General features: G+C 46.0%; 1 protein-coding gene across 10 annotated transcripts in view; it reads left to right on the top strand.

The window, feature by feature from the left end:
• The first annotated feature begins 1,486 nt into the window (after window positions 1-1,486).
• The window catches only part of ADGRL3 (adhesion G protein-coupled receptor L3), a 491,337-nt gene continuing 475,758 nt past the window's right edge, over window positions 1,487-17,065 (top strand). For 7 of the 10 annotated variants that reach the window (XM_083862078.1, XM_083862074.1, XM_083862081.1 and 4 more), the window contains exon 1: window positions 1,490-2,433. The gene's annotated coding sequence lies outside the window, so the exon portion shown is untranslated. Of the gene's footprint in view, window positions 2,434-6,981; window positions 7,090-17,065 lie in introns of those variants that run through there. The other 3 variants (XM_083862080.1, XM_083862079.1, XM_083862087.1) reach the window with 3 other exon arrangements.

Raw genomic sequence — 17,065 nt, 5'->3', positions numbered from 1 at the left:
TCAGTGAATGGGCCCTGATTTTATTATTGGGAAAACAGCACTTACATTTATTGGTACTAATTTTCCACTGCAGATCAATACATCCAGAATAGCGGTTCTTAACCTTAAATACACATTTCTGTGCCTGTCTAACTAGCAATTCATCTAGGAACATGTGTGAGCATCCTCCTGGCTCATGGTCTTAGTTAACAAACAAGGTTACTTAATTCCCTTATCCCATTTAAAAGGATGGCCTTGCAAGGTCTCTATCATCACGGATACTTAGGAGCTTGTTAAGTCAAAAGCTGAGCAGGATAATAAATTGAGTGGATCTTCCATTGGGTTGGATCAGGAGGCCTCATTTGGGCCTTTCTAGTTATCTTGGCTACAGTTGAAGCTGGGAGTGCAGCAGCAACTCTCCAAGTAGGTCTGGTCACTGGGATAAAGTGTGGTGTGTTGCATGTGTTACCACTCAGGCAATAAGAAAACTACGGGGTTTTTTGGAATCTACTTGCTTGTTTTGTTGTTAAAAGAGCTTCATTTGTTGAGGTCCTTCCCTCAAAAACCAAAAGCAAACAAACAATTTGGTTTGTGGGGAAAGCGTTCAGCATGTTCCAGCCAAGATTACAAACGTTAATGCAAAGGCAGGCTTCTTGTCCTCTTTCCTGGAGGTTCCTGACTCTGAGGAGACGAGGGGATTCATGTTTCCCACCTGCTGGGGGTGCCAGGGAAAAGACAGGGTGTGCCTGAGCCCCAGCCCCGTGCTGGGCAGCAGAGAGCCCATCCTTGACCATCCCTGGGGGTCTGCTGGGCTGCTCGGTTGTGGATAACAGGCTGGGAGGTCAATGGTGAGCTGGGGGATCTAACGGGGAATGTGTCTGTGCTGGAAATACAGGCTGCGATTGGCTCTCCGGGAGGGGAGCAGTGGGCAGAGCACCAATCAGGGGTGACGGGACCACACAGGTGATGGATCGGTGCCGCAAAGCCAGGCTGCGATTGGCCGCTTGGATGGGGACAAAATTCCAGGCGGCCAATCGGGATGTGGGAGATCTAGTGCGGAGTGGGTCCGTGTCCTGTGTGGAGGCAGCGATTGATACCTGGCGGGGGAGCCAGGGGCCGAGTGTGCGGGCGGGCGGGGCAGGATCCTTTCGGGAGGGGCTGCGGGGCAGGTGCTGGCGGAGGGAGCGGGGTGGGTAAGGGTTGGCTGCGGGGCAGTGCGGGCCCGGGGGCGGCGGTGCGGTGCGGTGCGGTGCCGGCCGGCTGCTAGGTGGAGCCCGCGTCCGCGCAACCCAGATCCGGGCCCTCGGCGCTCCCCCGCCCCTCGGCTCGCCGCCCGCCCGGCTCCGTGCGGCCGCCGCCGGGCAGGGCAGCAGCGCCGCCGCCTCCTCCCCGGGCCCCCTTCCCTCCCCGCTCCCCGCTGCCGGCCCGGGTCCCGCCGCCCCGGAGCGCGCTGCCGGTGCGCGGAGCGTGTGCCGTGCCGAGCCGAGCCGAGCCGAGGCCATGCGGCCCCCCCGCGCCCGCTGAGCACCGCGCGGGGCGCGCCCGCCCAGCCGCCCCCTCCGCGCCCGCGGAGCCGCCCCCTCCGCCCGCCCGCCCGCGCCGAGCCCAGCCGAGCCGAGCCCAGCCGAGCCGGGCTGGCGGTGTCCGCAGCGGGAGGAGGAGGAGGAGGAGGAGGAAGGATCCAGGGTGTCTGCGGAGCGCGGGGGGCTGAGGAGCACCCGCCTCCCCCTGCGCGGGCGCCTTTGTGTCCCCCAGCCCCGGCGGAGCGAGGGGCCGCGGGCAGGGGAGCGGATGCGAAGAGCGGCTGGTGCTGGAGGGGAGAGAGAGAGAGAGAGAAAGGGGGATGGTGGAAGATTTCTCTCCTTTTTTATTTTTTTATTTTTTTTGGTGGTCTCTTCGGCAGCGGCTGTTCTTCCCCAGCAGCAGCAGCGGCGGCGGCGGCAGCGGCGGCAGCAGCGCAGGCAATGACTCTGCCGCATCCCCATCGCCCGGCCCGTGCTGCCGGCTCCGGAGACATCGCCTCGCTCTGAAGTTGCCCACCTGGTGGAGGAGGTAAATCGGAGCGGGGCTTTCGTCCAGAGGGGTCGGCGGCGGCGGGGAAGAGGAGGGAGCGATCGCCTCCCCCATCCCCACACACCCTGGTCCTCCGGGAAGAAGCTTGTGTAGCAGAAGAACACGGCAGAAAAGGAAAGACTTTTACTTCTTTCTATTTTTTCCTTTTTTTTTTTTTTTTTTAAATTTTTTTTTTAATTTTTTTTTTCCTTGCGTGAGGGACGTTCCGTGCTTGTCGTCCGCCCCCCTTTTCCTCCTGGCTGGGGGCTTTGGTACTGTGGCCAGGTCTGCTTCCTACTCCCACCGCTGGTTTTAATGGCTGGATTGTGGCGGCAGCTCCCCGCTGCAGGTTGTTGAGGATCTGATGGGGACTGGCGTCTCGGGAGCCGGGGGTGACTGAAGGTAAGTGACCAGCGGGTGGATGGATGGATGGATGTGCAGAGCCCCTGCCTGGCCCTCGCTCGCTCCCCTGCCTTGCCCTGGGCTGCGGGGTGCCCGCCGCCGGGATTGAATGATGCTGTAATAAGGGTAGTTTGGCTTCAGAGGGGCTGGATCCTCCAGGTAACGGGGGAACATCTCTCTGGCTCTGCCTGCCGGGCGGCAGTGGAGACAAGGGGTGCGCATCCTGTTTGGAATCGCCGGGTTTGGCTGTGGGCAGCTGGGGTGGCACAGGCAGTGAGGAGATGAAGGGGACCCGCTAGGTTTTGTTATTGCTCTCCCTTGGGGTTTTTTCTATGAAAGGCACCACGTTGAACGGCGGGGTTTGCTGGTGTTACACTGAGGAATTGGTGAGTTTCGTTATGTTTCCTCAGTCTCCCCCTTCTCCCCTCCTTCCCCAGTCCTTGGTGGATCTGCGTTGCTGTTTAATCGCTGGAGAAGCAGTTGCTTTCTTGGATAGCGGGGGCAGGAGCGGAGGGATGTTGCCGAGTTGGGGTGCGGGGATGTGCGGGGTAGGGCAGAGGTCTCAGCCCAGCAGCCCCGGTTACAGGTCGAGGCGGGGAGCTGCGCCTTCCCGGGCATCCAGCGGGAACGTGCGGGGTAGCTCGGGATGTGCAGAGCTCCCCACCTCCTCCTGCCTTGGCAGGCTGCGTTTGCTGCCTCTTATCAGTATGGGACTGGCGTTTGTTTTGAGCAAGGGCCGATATGTATAGCTGGACGACGAAAATGGCTTTTTTTTTTTAAATGCCTCTTTCCTTTTTAACCCTTTGTTTATATGCTCTCTTAATTATTTATTTGTGTTCCTCTTGCAATCGTCTTTTGACCGCGTAACTTGGAAGTAGGGTTGTAAGGCTGATGGTTCCTCCCTGCCATCATCCTCTTTCCCAGTTTGAGGAGCCCACCTCTGGCTGGTGCCCGTTAGTGCTGATGAGGATGTAGCTGCACTACCCCAGAGATGTGCCCTGGGTGTTTGGGGATTGCCTTCAAGGACCGAGTTTGATCAGCATCCTCGCATCCAGAGTGGTCCAGGGAAGCAACGCTGACCTCCCATACATTTTGTTGGGTTTTTTTCCCTCACCGTTTCCCCTATGGACAAGCAGATGTTTAGTTTTGCTTGAGGGGTGGTGAGGTAGGAAAGGAGCCTCTCTTTCTCTCCCTTTCCTGATAGGCAAGAGATTCTTCTCTGCGGTGGTTAAAACAACTCGTATTTTTGGCCAACAGCAATGTATTGTTTCTGCTTGTCAACTGTAGAGTTCATTATCGTTTTAGCCAAAACAACCCATGTCTATTGTATTTACTTTCCTGTTTAGATCACTCCTTAAGAGTTATTGCCATTTCTACTCTTACTGGTTCTGGTTCCAGGCAGCCAGCTGCATAGGGGGAGGCTGAGATGCAAGGGAAAGGGCAAAAATGCCATCTGTTTCTTGATATAAGGTACTCTGCTGGCTGCACTTTCTCTCAGTATTATAGCACTGATTATTCCAGAGTGTAAAATCAAAATTTTCAAAGCTGACCAAAAAAGAAATCTTCCCTGGAGTTGAAAAGAAATAAATTCCATTTTCATTGTGGAATGCTGCCTCTTAAGAGCGCAGCCAATGCTGCCTGCTTGGTATTGAGTAGTAGCATGTGCTTTGTAGAGCTCATTTATCATCATTTCCAGGGGTTTGTAATACGAACAGGCTTCTACTGTGCATTCATTAGGAAAAATTCTTCTATGGAGTTTTTCATGGGAGTAAACCAGGTGTTACGGGTTAAAATGGGCTGCTGTCAAAAAGTCTGCAGTCGTCACTTTAGATCTATGCCAATGTTGGGTGACAAAGTTCAGGTTAGGGCTCCATGGTAAAGCTGTATTTTTTCCTAAAGATTAAACTGCTCTGAGAGAACAGGAGTCAGTCCTTCTTCTTGTGGTCGAGGCTGCTCCTGTTCCTGCTGTTTAAGGGTACTTTAAGAGTACTTTTTCCTTATTAAGGCTTGATTTACTATAAAGTGAATGTTGTCTTGTTACCTGCCAGCAAAAAATAAAGTGGATACGTATCTCTGGTGTGTTTATTTCCAAAAGGACCGGTGTTAAAACTAGTCTTGACCTGTGAGTTCCATATAATTTCTGTTATTGAATAAATATATATTTTCCCTTTTCTCAGGGTGATTAGGAGAAGATATGTTTAGTTTTGCATTGAATTCCAGAACAAGATAAATGACAGTGTAGATTGATGATAGTGAAAACACTGAGTGCTGCTTTGTGGGGCAGTGAGATTTTAATGGTATTTATTAAGTTGAGGCTGCCGAGTCCTCATGGAGATGGTTTTTTATGACAAAAGTGGGAGCTGCTGTTCCAGTTTCTTTGTGCCCTCCGGAGATGAAGTAGTTTATGTCTCAGCCTAGGATATTTGAATTTGTCCCTGAGCCCTGCCGGCTCCATCCCTCCACCCCCCTCCTTTGTTTGCTTGGCTGTGCATCCCACAGGTTGGGATGCCATGAGGACCATGTCCTTCCTCCCAGTCGGGGGTAATGTGGCAGGGGTGCTCAGCTTGTCTGTCCAAGCATTAACTACAGAAAAGGCTTTTTTCCTCCTGAAACAGAAAGCAAATTGCCCTGTGCCTGCTGGTGCAAACATGAAGCTGGTTCTCTTTGCTGGCTGGGAGGGAAGTGCAAGCAGGTTTGTAGGTGAAAATGCAGGCATGCACATCCAGCCAGCTGACTGATGAGCTGGGCATCTCAGCGCAGCGTTGTAGGGCTGTTAGAAAAATAAATAAATAAGCATTTAGAGGCAGGTAGAGTGAATTCATATTCCTGAACAGGAATATGCATGACCTTTATTGTTGGGCAGCACTCAGCTGGAGGGCCTGATGCTGCCGTCAGGGTTTTCATATTCAGAGCATGAGTGGATGCATCATCAACACATTTGTTCATGCACACGGGGGAGGAAAGTGTTTGTAAATGGAAAAGTCCTACGAATGGGTGATTTATTAATAATTTTAATACTAATAGTGTTGGGGCTGGTGTAGATTGACTAGGAAGCAATTTAATGTGTGACACAATATAAAGGATGGGTTAAAGATTGATGAAAGAGATGGAATTCAGAGAGCAAGAATGGATCAGGGAAAAGCTAAAGCATGGAGGACAGGCACAAGGATTTCTATGCTTTAAATAAGTTAATTTTTTTTCCCTGTTGTAATTATGTTACTTGGTGGAAACGGCTGAATACTGCAATTGGAGTGATTTTGATAAGATTTTTTATTCCCTAGAGATTTCTTGCACACCACAAAAGGTTTGTAAGAACAACTCCAAATTAATTTTTTTTGGAATGATGATCATCTGAGAGATAGACATTACAATTTTGATGTGTTGCTGAGGACAATACTGAAACATCAGGACAGTCCTGCGAAATAAAGAAGGTTCTGTCTGCCCCTTCTGATGGGTTGCATATTGGGGTAGGATGTCCTGGTGAGCATCAACATCCTGGAGAGATGTTTATGGACACCCATTTCTTCCCTGCTGGTCCCTTTCTCATTGAATAGATGCCCTCCTGCTGGGATGGGAATATGAAAAATGCACCATGATGCCAAATTCTGAGTGTACATCCACACTTCAATCTCTGCTATGTCTTTAGGCAGTTGCAGGATGGAGAGCTAGAAATTGTCACTTGCAGGAGTTCCTTTACACTGGTGTATTTGTATTTGGTATTTGTATTTGTACAAATGTACCTGTCCCAGTAAGGCGGCGTGACGTGCTGGCCTCGTGACTGCCTCATCTCCTGGGGTCATGCCTGCCTTGAATTATGCCAAATGTTCATCACAATCCTCACCAGCACTTAATGTCAAGCTCTTTATTCTCTACTTGGGATGCATGTGAATATGTCCTGTTTCTGTAGGTGTTGATGCTCCAGCACTCCCTGATCTCATCCTGGTGCCTGCTGGCAGTGGAAGCTCCCAGAGCAGCCTGATGAACTAGGAGAACTTTGTTTTTAAGCATCTACTTTTAATTCTTGCCTCCTTTAATGGCAAGGAAACCACCTCCTACTCAAATCTGTGATGTGATTCTATCTAGGACGTTATCTCATTGCCTGTTTTTGGCCTACAGGTTTGCAGTGTAATGCTTTACGTTCCTCACTAGATAATCTCTACAGTCTGAAATTCCTGGCTGCAAGCTACGTGTTCGTTTTTAAGACAACTTCTCTAAGGATACCTTGACACTACAGCTTTTACTTCAGCATTCTTTTCAGAGAGCCTTCTAATTTTGCCTGTAAGGCAGATGTTTTTACCAGTCATTGCACCAAGCATCTGTAACTATAGCAAGGTAGCTAGTCTTTTCAGGCATTGAAAATGTAATTTTAGTGGTGTTCTGGACCACACTTTTACTTACTAAGTGGTGCTCAGTGTGCTATTTTTTCAGCCTGCCTGAAACCTGTTTTCCTCTGGACACGTATTTTTTTTTTCCTCCATTTTTGAACTTTTCATCTCTTCAGGCCCACTCCTGTCCAAGGGAGGTACTGCTGCATTTGTGATGGGAACTCCCACTGTAGTCAGTGGAGCACTTCTTTTGGCTACCCTGTGGGGGAAAGATGCTCCAGAACCTCACATGTGGTATCTTCTGAAAAGAAGCTCCAGAATCTCAGATGTGGTATGTTTTCAAAAACATTCCCCCGCTTCAGCATCAAGTTTCTAGTAATTGTTTTGTAACTCTTTGCCAGAGGTGGCATTTCAGGCCGAACGAAGCAATGAACAGAGAGGAAGAGTAGAAATCTGTGCACACTTCTAAAATGTGTTTGTGAAAACAGTCCAGAGTTAAAATCAAGACACTTTAGTTTGAGGCTTGACAGCCTTCAGTTTCAAGGGTCATGAAATAGACATCTTTCTGAAGAAAGCAAAGAGGAGTTTGGCAGCTGTCCCAGTTAGGCAATATGAAATTGTAGATTTCATTTAAATGTCTTAAGAGTAATAAACCTTTACAGAGTATCCATTGGTGCTCACTCTGCCAGGATTTTTGAAAATTATTTTTTTAAAGCACGTTAGTCAACATGTGAGTAATTACACAGGAGTTATTTCAGTGGCTACAAACCTAATGTTTCAGAGGCCTGTAGCACAACTCCAATTCATTACAGTGGGTACCTGTCAGGGAACAGCCTTGAAATATTATGCACAGTGTTTTGAGTAGTTTGGATTGTAGCTTTGCTACTATTAATTGTAAGAGCTTTACTGATTTGATTGCAGTTGCATTGATTTATATCAGGTAAAGTCATTGATTTTGAACTTTGGAACAGAGCTGTGTTTCTAAAACTTAGAGTGAAGTGTCATAAATACAAAGGACCAACATGAGTGTTTTCTTAAACAGCAGTACAGAGTTAAAATGGAGTGAAATAGGACTCTCTGAGTATGTGCTTTTGTAGAAGTGATGCTTAAAATTTAGCCATTGCCCTACTGCAAAGTCCTGCTCAAAGGTGCCAGCATTGCACAGCACTGTTCTGAAAGGAGGTGTAGTCTAAACCTGGCCCCTTTGGATAAGACTCTTAGTGGTTTTGTATCAATGGCAGGTAATTAGTTTGTGAGAGTCACTGCATACAATATGTACGAGTTTTTAGGCTAAGTCCCTTTCCCAGTCCCCAGAAACCAAGAGTCTAGTTACAGAGGTGAGGGCACTGCATCAGTGTTTAAAGTTCAGGGAATAGGAGCATTCTGACTAATGCAGTCTTGGAGCATCTGTTTATTATGTGCAGGCACATATATAGACATGTAAATACCATGATTTGGGGGAACAGACAGTTCTGATTTTTTTCATCAAACTCGGTGTAGTGAAAAAGGATTTTGGCTTTAGGTGAAGTCTGAGAATTGCACCTGTACCCAAAACATATGTACTCATGTGTGTATATCTGTGTGTGTGCATACATAGGTTTTATTTGTGAAATGATGGTGCTGATGCATATAGTTGTTTGGGGTTTTTTAACTGTCTTGCTGGAAAGATTCTACCTATTTAATTTCTGGTTGTTTTTTGGTAAGTGCGGGAATGGACAATAATTTGTGCATGGGCTTGCAGTTTTAAAATTTTAACTGAATTGCTTGGTTAGTAGTCCAACACCAAAATAGAAGAACCACATTTTCAGATGTGTTGAGCAACCACACATCTTATCAGAGCCAGTGCTGGTCCTTGCTTATTTTTTCAATTCTGAAGTTGCTGATCCCAAGCCTGCCTTAATGAGATTTTTTTTTCACTGCCCTCACAGTGAGGAAGAGAAGCTTCACTGTGTTGCAGAAGTGCTGTTTGCAGCGTACTTGCGGATGTCAACGTTTTCCTTCAAGCAAGGAGTAAGAGGCATGTTAGCTACAAGTATGCTCCCTGATTTTGGGCAGACCTAGGTTAGATGGGGAGTTTAGCTCAGAAGAACCCAGCACTGGGAGCTGCTGAGCTGTTGAATGATTTTTAGTGAAAAAGCCGATGTGTTGTGTTGGAGGACACCAGGAGACAAGGGGAGCCCTAAGCAGAAGCAGCACCCACCCCTGTTCTGTTTGATCAGTGGGTCTGTTTGCCAGCCCTGCAGAAGCACTGCCCTGCCTTGCTCTTCAGTGTTGCAAACCAAGCCTTTGCTTAAGCCCGTGAGAATAGGGGAGGGACTCAAGCCCAGTTTTTGATGTTCTGCATGGGTGGATACCTTGAATACTCAAATGCATTCCAGTGACAGCTGACCCTGTAAGGAGATTTTCAATAGCTTTCTGTATTTTTTCTCTTTTTTTGCCTTCCTCTCCCCTACCCCAATTTTATTTTATTTTAATTTTTTTTTCTGTTCGAAACACTGCTGAAGGAAAGAAAAAAACCCACCCTTTGAAGCTGTCTTCTTGAATACATTTCACTGATGGAGAATTTCAGGGATCGTGTTAACTCCTTTTCATTTGGTTTGCCTTTGCATGTTCCTGTTACAGACTGAAACACTGTGATTTTGAAATGGTGCAAATTCCCACCGCTCATTTCAAAGGGGACAGGTTTTTGTTGTTTGGGTGTTTCTGTTTCAGCAAGATGTATGTTGTGTTTTTTTTTTTTTTTTTTTTACCCATATGTGCTGTGTAATGCCAATCCTTACTTACCACTTTTGTTGCTGCATTCTTTTGCATTTTTGGTTTGGGTTTTTTGATTTTTTTTCTCCTTTTTCCCCCTGCATTTGCAAAAGGCCGTGGGATTCTATCCTGAATGATTTTTTTTTAATGTGAAGTCTATCTGGAGGTACACAGTACTGGTCTGTAATCCTGTAGTAGATGGCTTACCCGGAGTATCCGGAGAACAGGCGTTCTTGTTTCCAGCACACCACAGATTTCTATATTGGACATTGTGTCTCAGCTGAAGCTCGTTGGAACTGTGCGTGTAATCTAAAATGTCATTCCTTTGGATTTTGGATATTACAATCACAGGCTGTAATAGTTTGAAAATTTGATGTATATATCCCACTTCCTTCCGAGGGAAATTATGATGTGACTACTGCACTTGCAATTCCCACAGCACAGACTTCTTCAAGAAAATGTCATTTTGGATTATCTTTAATGGATGCAGGTGTGTGGAATGTCTGTGTGTCTTTTTTTTTTTTTTTTTTTTAGAGGACAGTAATGTTACAATCACTGCCTTATTTGGTACAGCTCCAAAATGACATATACCTCCTTGAGTAAAATTCTTCCTGATAGGTATTTGAAATATAGCAATTATGCTGCATAGAGGGATAACTTGTGACCTTCTGACAAGGGGTCCACAATTACAATCATAATGCACTGTATAGATCTCCTTAAGTAGGTCACCAATTTGCAATGAGTCTTTCTAAATCTGTGAGAGGCCTTTCAGTTGCAGGAGTGGGGAGCCTTGTTCTGTACAACATCACTGATGTTCAAAAGGGAGGCTGAAATCACAGAATCACAGGATGGATAAGGTTGGAGGTGACCACACTGGGTCATCTGATCCAACCGTCCTACTGATGCAGGATCATCCTAGAGCACATTGCACAGCTTTGCATCCAGACTGTCCTTGAATATCTCCACTCAGGGAGACTCACCATCTTTTTTGAGTGATCAGTAAAAAAAAGTTCTTCCTCATGTTCAGGTGGAACTTCCTGTGCCTCAGTTTCTGCCCATTACCTCTTGTCCTTTTGCTTGTCACCCCTGAGAAGACCCTGGAAACATCCTCTTGACACCTCCCTTCTGATACTCGTAGACATTGATGAGATCCCTTCTCAGTCATCTCTTTAAGACTGAACAGGCCCAGCTCTCTTAGCCTGTCACTTATATCTCAGTAAGAGAAACATAATCATGGAATCACAGAATGGTTTGAGTTGGGAGGGACTTTAAAGATCATCTCATTCCAAACCCCTGCTATGGACAGGGATACTTTCCAACTGGACCAGGTTGGTCAATGCCTCATCCAGCCTGGCCCTGAACACTCATTGTCTGGGCATCCACAGCCTCTCTGGGCAACTTGTGCCTGTGCCTCACCACCCTCACAGTAAAGAATTTCTTCCATAAATGGGCCCTTCATCACCTTTCTTGGCCTCCACAGGACTCATGCCAGGAGCTCCATGCCTCTTGTCCTGAGGAACCCAGAACTGGACACTCCAGGTGACTGAGTGCCCAGAACTGGCATTCCAGGTGAGCCCTTACAAAGGCTGAATAGAGGGGCAGGATCACGTCCCTCAACCTGCTGTCAGTGCTTTACTAGTGCATCCTAGGACACCACCAGCATTCTTGGACACCAGGGCACAGCTGGCTCATGAGTGACTTGTTGTCCACCAGGACCTCCAGGTCCTTCTCCACACAGTTGCTCCCCAGCAGGTCAGCCCCCAGTCTGTGCTGGTGCTTGGATTATTCTTCCACAGGTGCAGGACCCAGCATTTGCCTTTGCTAAATTTCGGATAATTTCTGCTGAAGGTCTGCACATCTCTCTGGGGAATTGGCCACTCCTCCCAGCCTTGTGTCACACTGAGGAGGCATCTGCCCCTTTGTCACTGATTAACCAGACCTGGTATTGAACTGTGGGGGACAGCACCAGAGACAGGCCTTCAGATGAACCCTGTGCAGTGATTACAACCCTCTGGGACCTGCAGTGCAGCCATTTCTCAATCCACCTCCCTGTCCTCTCATCCATTCCACACTTCCCAAGCTTGCCTGTGAGGATGTTGTGACGTTAGTGTCTAACGTCTTGCCGAAGTCAAGGTAGACAATATCCACTGCAAAAAGGGAATGATACCTTTGTAAATATCCTTGTTTTGGTGAGAAAACACAGGCTCGCATCAGTGAGCACATGAGGGTATTCCCAACTGAGCAGCCCTGTGTTTGCAGTGGAGCTGAGACCTTGGGTGGATCTCAAGATGTTTGAAACGTGTAGGAAGATGTTTGCCAATAGAGTCAAGCAGTTGTTTATGGCAGCCTAAACTAAGCTGCAGTTTTCCTGTTCAGGGGGAGAATCTAGACCTCCACAGTGTCTGCAGGGATGTTTTTGACAGAAGAGGTGGGATATGGTGTGGAATATGTCTCAGAGCTGCCTCACTATTTGTCTTAAGATTTGGCAGCAGCAGATGGAGGGGTTGTCTTCTCCAATGCCTTTATGCTTGGTTGCTCTCTCATCCTGAGCAAGCAAAGGGCAGCCCAGCATAACCTATGAGCCAGGCTGCAAGAGTGAGGATGCCAGCTTTTGTTTGACCCTTTTCAAGCTGCAGGCTTGAGCACAGCAAGAGTCCACGGTTATCCCAAGTTCACGTAATTTGGGGGCAAAGCCTATTTCAACAGTCGTCATTGTGGTAAAGCTGATTACTTAAATGCATAAATAAGTAATTATTAATAAACAGAGTAATAGACAGTGAAGAATATTATTTAAATCTGGTCTGTAGAAATATAGATGTATTTTGCAGTAGTAGTAGTAACATAATTTTAAAGCTGGATTTTTGAGTTGATTCCTCTTACTACTACAATAGTATAAAGGGCAAAGTGTGTTTTGGCCTAGGGATGCCAAGTCACCTCCCAGTTTCTAACTCAAAATAGGTCTGTGCTGTACTGCAGTAGGAGCTATAGTTAAACATCAAACAGATAATCACATTTTGGGTTTTTTTTCCCTGTAAATCACTTTTTCTTTTATACCATAGACATTTGTGTGGATGACTCCTTGTTGACCACAAAGATGTGGTTTTTGTTTCTTTCATTTACGTCCTCTATTGAATTAGCAGAGTTATGCAGTTTTGTCTGTTGCACTTGGGTGGGATGCTGTCGTGATTTAATTTAAAATGAAAGAGAGATGTCTTCATTTTGGGGAAAACCGTGGTTAAGTGGTGAGAGTAAGCAGGTCTAGCCATTACCAGAAGCCCTAATTAGAAGAAATCCCATGTACGGTTGACCTTGACTATTGAGACAACCCTCAAAGAAGAAAGAGCACTAAAAATTAGTATGCTGCCAGTGCTGCACTTTTATTATTTGATGTTATTAAGCAAACTCGGTGTGTATTTCTTTTTTGAAGCGTTTGATTAAATGTGTGATCTTATCTTGGTGAAATGGCCTGCTGGGCTGCAGACAGTGGTGTTCAGAAATGAAATTTGTTTAGAGCCTCTGAACAGACATTTATTCAATGAGACCTTTCTTGAATAATAGATGTGACAGTGAGACAGCTGTGCAATGTATTCTGGGGGTTGGGCTTAGTTTTTTTTTGGTATAGGGTTTTGCAATGTGATTGGGGGGGAGAAGATAACAAAAGAGCACAGGTGTGAGAATAGGATGTAGGGAAATTATCATATGGTGCAGATTCAGGCCCTAGTTCTGCTGAGAATTATTTTCAGATCAAGATTTATGTGCTTCAGGACTTCCCTGTTGGCATATGGTTTGGCGTATCAAGTGATGCACATATATACCTAGCTCTGTATCAATAATCTTATCCTTTAGCTAGAGCTTTTAGATGCCCAAATTTTGTAGAAGTAAAAAAAAAAAAAAAAAATCAAAACCCACAAACACAAATCCTCAGATAGGGATTTTACTCCTGTGGTCAGTGCTGATGTAGTCAATGGTAGTTGACTCCTGTCATCAGTGCTCATGCCCTTAAGCAGTCCTATGTTTTGTGATAGTTCCAAATTAGTGAGACAAAGGGAGACTTCACTACAGGGTGTTTAACCTCTTGTATTGTGTCCAAGAGGGAGAAAATGTGAAATGTGGGTGAATATTCTTGTCCTGTTTTTATTCTCAGTGTGCTGTTTTTGTCTGGGCTAGAGTTAATTTCTTCACAGTAGTTGTTGTGGGGCTGCGTTTGGGATTTGTGCTGGAAACAGTGTCAATAATTCAGGGATGTTTTGGCCACTGCTGAGCAGCTCTTGCACAGTGTCAAAGCCTCTTCTCCTCTCACCCCATCCCACCACTGAGGAGGCTGGGGGAGCACAAGGAGCTGGGAGGGGAACACAGCCAGGACAGCTGATCCCAGCTGACCCAAGGGATGTTTCATCCCATATGGCATCACGCTCAGCATTTTGAGCTGGAGGAAGATGAAGGAAGTGGAAGACATTTCGTTTGGTGACTTTTTGTCTTCCTGAGTAACCACTGTGTGTGATGGAGCCCTGCTTGCCTGGGATATGGCTGAGCACTTGGCTACCTGTGGGAAGTGGTGAATAAATTCCTTGTTTTGCTCTGCTTGCCTGCACAGCTTTGGCTTTACCTATTAAACTGCCCTTATCTCAACCCATGAGTGTTCTCACTTTGAGTGTGATTCTCTCCCCCATTCTGTTGTGGGGATCAAGCAAGCAGCTCTGTGGGGCTTCGTTGCCAGCTGGGGTTAAACCATGATAATTGAAGACAGAGTGCTTTTTTAATTGGGCACAGCTACTGTGGAACCCTTCACCAGGGAAATAAATATTCCACAGGAGCTTCCAAATTTGAAACATTGAACATAAAGTGGTATATATCTTGTTTTCCAACAAAACAGTTGACTTTGTTATAGTTTTCCATACAGCTCACAGGGATAAAAATTCATTGAATGCATGAACTGCACAGGTTTTTCACATGCTGACACACGAGTACATGACTTGCTTTTCCTGGTATGAAGCTGAGAACATGAGTACCTAGAAGCAGATTATTTTAAACTTTCAGTAGTGGGCTGTGGTGACCTTTGAGAGCTAGATGTGTGAGTTTTCCAAGTGACTTAGTCTTCCCCTGCAAAAGAAGGGGGAAATCCACTTTTAAAGGAAAGGAGACCTAGAGTGCCTCTGCTACAAAACTGTGTTTTGATCAATCCCCATCTGCCCCACTGCTTCCCTGCATCGTACAGCAGCTGTCTTTACATCAGGTTGGATGATGATTAAGTGATTCCCCCTTCTAGAGGTAAACCTTTCCTTGCAGGAATTGAGAGAAGATGTAAGCTCCATGCCTTAATGATATATTGAGGTGTCAACTTAGGAGGCCTCCAGTTTTGATGCTCCAGCTGCTCACCTTCCCTGGTCTTGGGTTAATGGGATTGTTTTTTCTAGAAGCTAGACAGCTCTCAGGACTTTCTATTAACTTATAATTATGCATATATTTTTCCTCTCCTAGTGCACAGCTAATCCCACCAGATGCCAAATGCAGATTTGTGAAGCTGGGTGTGAAGTACAGGAATTCATGTGTCTGTGAGCTCTGCATATTTTGCCATGGTGTTTGCCTGAGCTTCAGGGAAAATTTCTCCTTGCAAGGTGATTTGTGTATATGATACACTGAGGAGGAATATGCCCTGTAAGGATGTAGCTGACCATCATATTTTAAGGGGCTCTTCCGTACATCTGCAGCTGGATATGAGTTGGTTTTTTAGCAGAGACTGGGGCAAAGACCAGCAAACATGATCCTTTTTGAGCATCCTAGATGATATCCCCAGTGCTGTCTTGGTGCTGAGGGTGGTGACACTGTCTGCCATGAAATCATCATCCTGAGATGGTGGCAGACAAAGAGGAAGGGTAAGGGCAAAGAGAGCTGGGTTTGTAACCATTTTACTGGTTGCAGAAGGATGGAAGGTGTTCCTGGCTCTGGTGGAAACTCAGTGAGGTGCTCAGACAGGCCTTGTTTCATCTGGGTCCTTGCATGGAAGCTAGGTTATAATCCAGTCTTAAAAAAAACCCCAAATACTCAAAAATGTTCCTTTATGAACATGAAATTTACATATGAAAGCACAGCCTATTGGAAAAATAGTGGTCCCATTATTTTCTCCTTAAGCTAGAAGTCAGATAGGAAAAGGAAGATGGAAAATTCACTGGATGAAGTCTACTTGACATCTGCTCTTCTATAGAACTAACTTGGTTCACGTAACTCTGTATGTTCCTGAGCTGAGTCTGATAATTTGTTTCTGAGTTGGGAATGACATCTTCTTTTAATTTTTAAAATTTTTGTTCTTTTTTTTGTGAGTGTTGTAGAGCTATAGCATTTCAGCTAACTCTGAATTTTCTTGAATATGTGCCCAAAAAATCCACTACTGATAAATTTCTCGGTTGGCTGTTTAAAAAAGGGGAGTGGCATTCTTTACTAGCATTTTGTTGCTCCTAAAGCTAAGCTATTTTTTAAAATTAAAAATTGCTTCCCACATGTGCTGGGTGTGCTGGTTGGGTTGGTGCACATTGTGAAAGCAGCAGTGATACTTCCATTCTGAGAGATGTGGTGGCCCTTGGCAAAGGTACATGGGAACAGGAGGTATTTTGTAGTCCCTTTTCCCTGTCTAGAGGGCACCTGGGCAGAACTTGAGGACTTTGTACAGTTGTGTGGACTTTGAGGCTGAAGGTCTCAGTGCTGGCTGATGTGCCAGCAGTCTCAGTGGCAAAAACCAGTGATGGCAAATGCCACAAGGAAGGGCTAGTTCCTCCTTAGAGCTCAAGGGAAATCCCTTTGCCAGATGTTACAAAACCTCTGAGAAGGGGATAGTGCCCGTGTTGGAGGCAGCACAAGGTGTCCAGCTGCAGTGCATACTAATTAATGCATTTGATGACATTTCTTGCTTTCTACTCCTGTTGAATTTTTGCCTTTTTTGCCTAACATGGCTAATTTGTGTTAGGGAGTAAGGGACTAATGACAGCCATGCATTTAAAACTGTGTGTATATGCAGTAAAAAGGTTCAAAGGTTGCTGTGTAATTATGTTAAGTTGCCAGCCTCCTTGCTAATTTTTGGTTGATTGAGGGAGAAAGGAGGATCCTTTTGTATCCTGACAGGTGTCTTCTCTTCCAGCAAAGCAGAGGCTGATTCCTGGCTACTCCAGCTTTTTCCTAGCTGGATGCCGACTCCATTTTCTTGAGTTTCTCCTCTTTTATTTCCAGACTCATTATGTCGGGCATCCAGGGTATGTAAAGATGATCATTGTGTATCTACTGGTGCTATTGTAATATGGAGCAGTTATTTAAATTAATCAAGAGGACCTTGTTGATGAACAGGATGGGATAAAACAAAGCATGAGCAATGCTTTGTTTAATGCAGGTCTGTGGTCTCTGTATGAGGATTTCAGCTGCTGGCAAGACTCTTCATCACCTGGGAAGAGCTACTGGGAGCCACAAATAAATCATGTGAAATCTTGATGTAGCCTTGCAATGTTTGCCCTTTGGTGTTAGCTCTAGGTACTGGTGTCACATCATGGCAAAAATGGTATGGGCATGTG

This window comes from Zosterops lateralis (genome assembly GCF_965231275.1).
Source record: "Zosterops lateralis genome assembly, chromosome: 5".
Classification (NCBI taxonomy): Eukaryota; Metazoa; Chordata; class Aves; order Passeriformes; family Zosteropidae; genus Zosterops; species Zosterops lateralis.
Note: the sequence above shows the minus strand (reverse complement) of the source record. Positions and strands in the feature narration are given on the sequence as shown.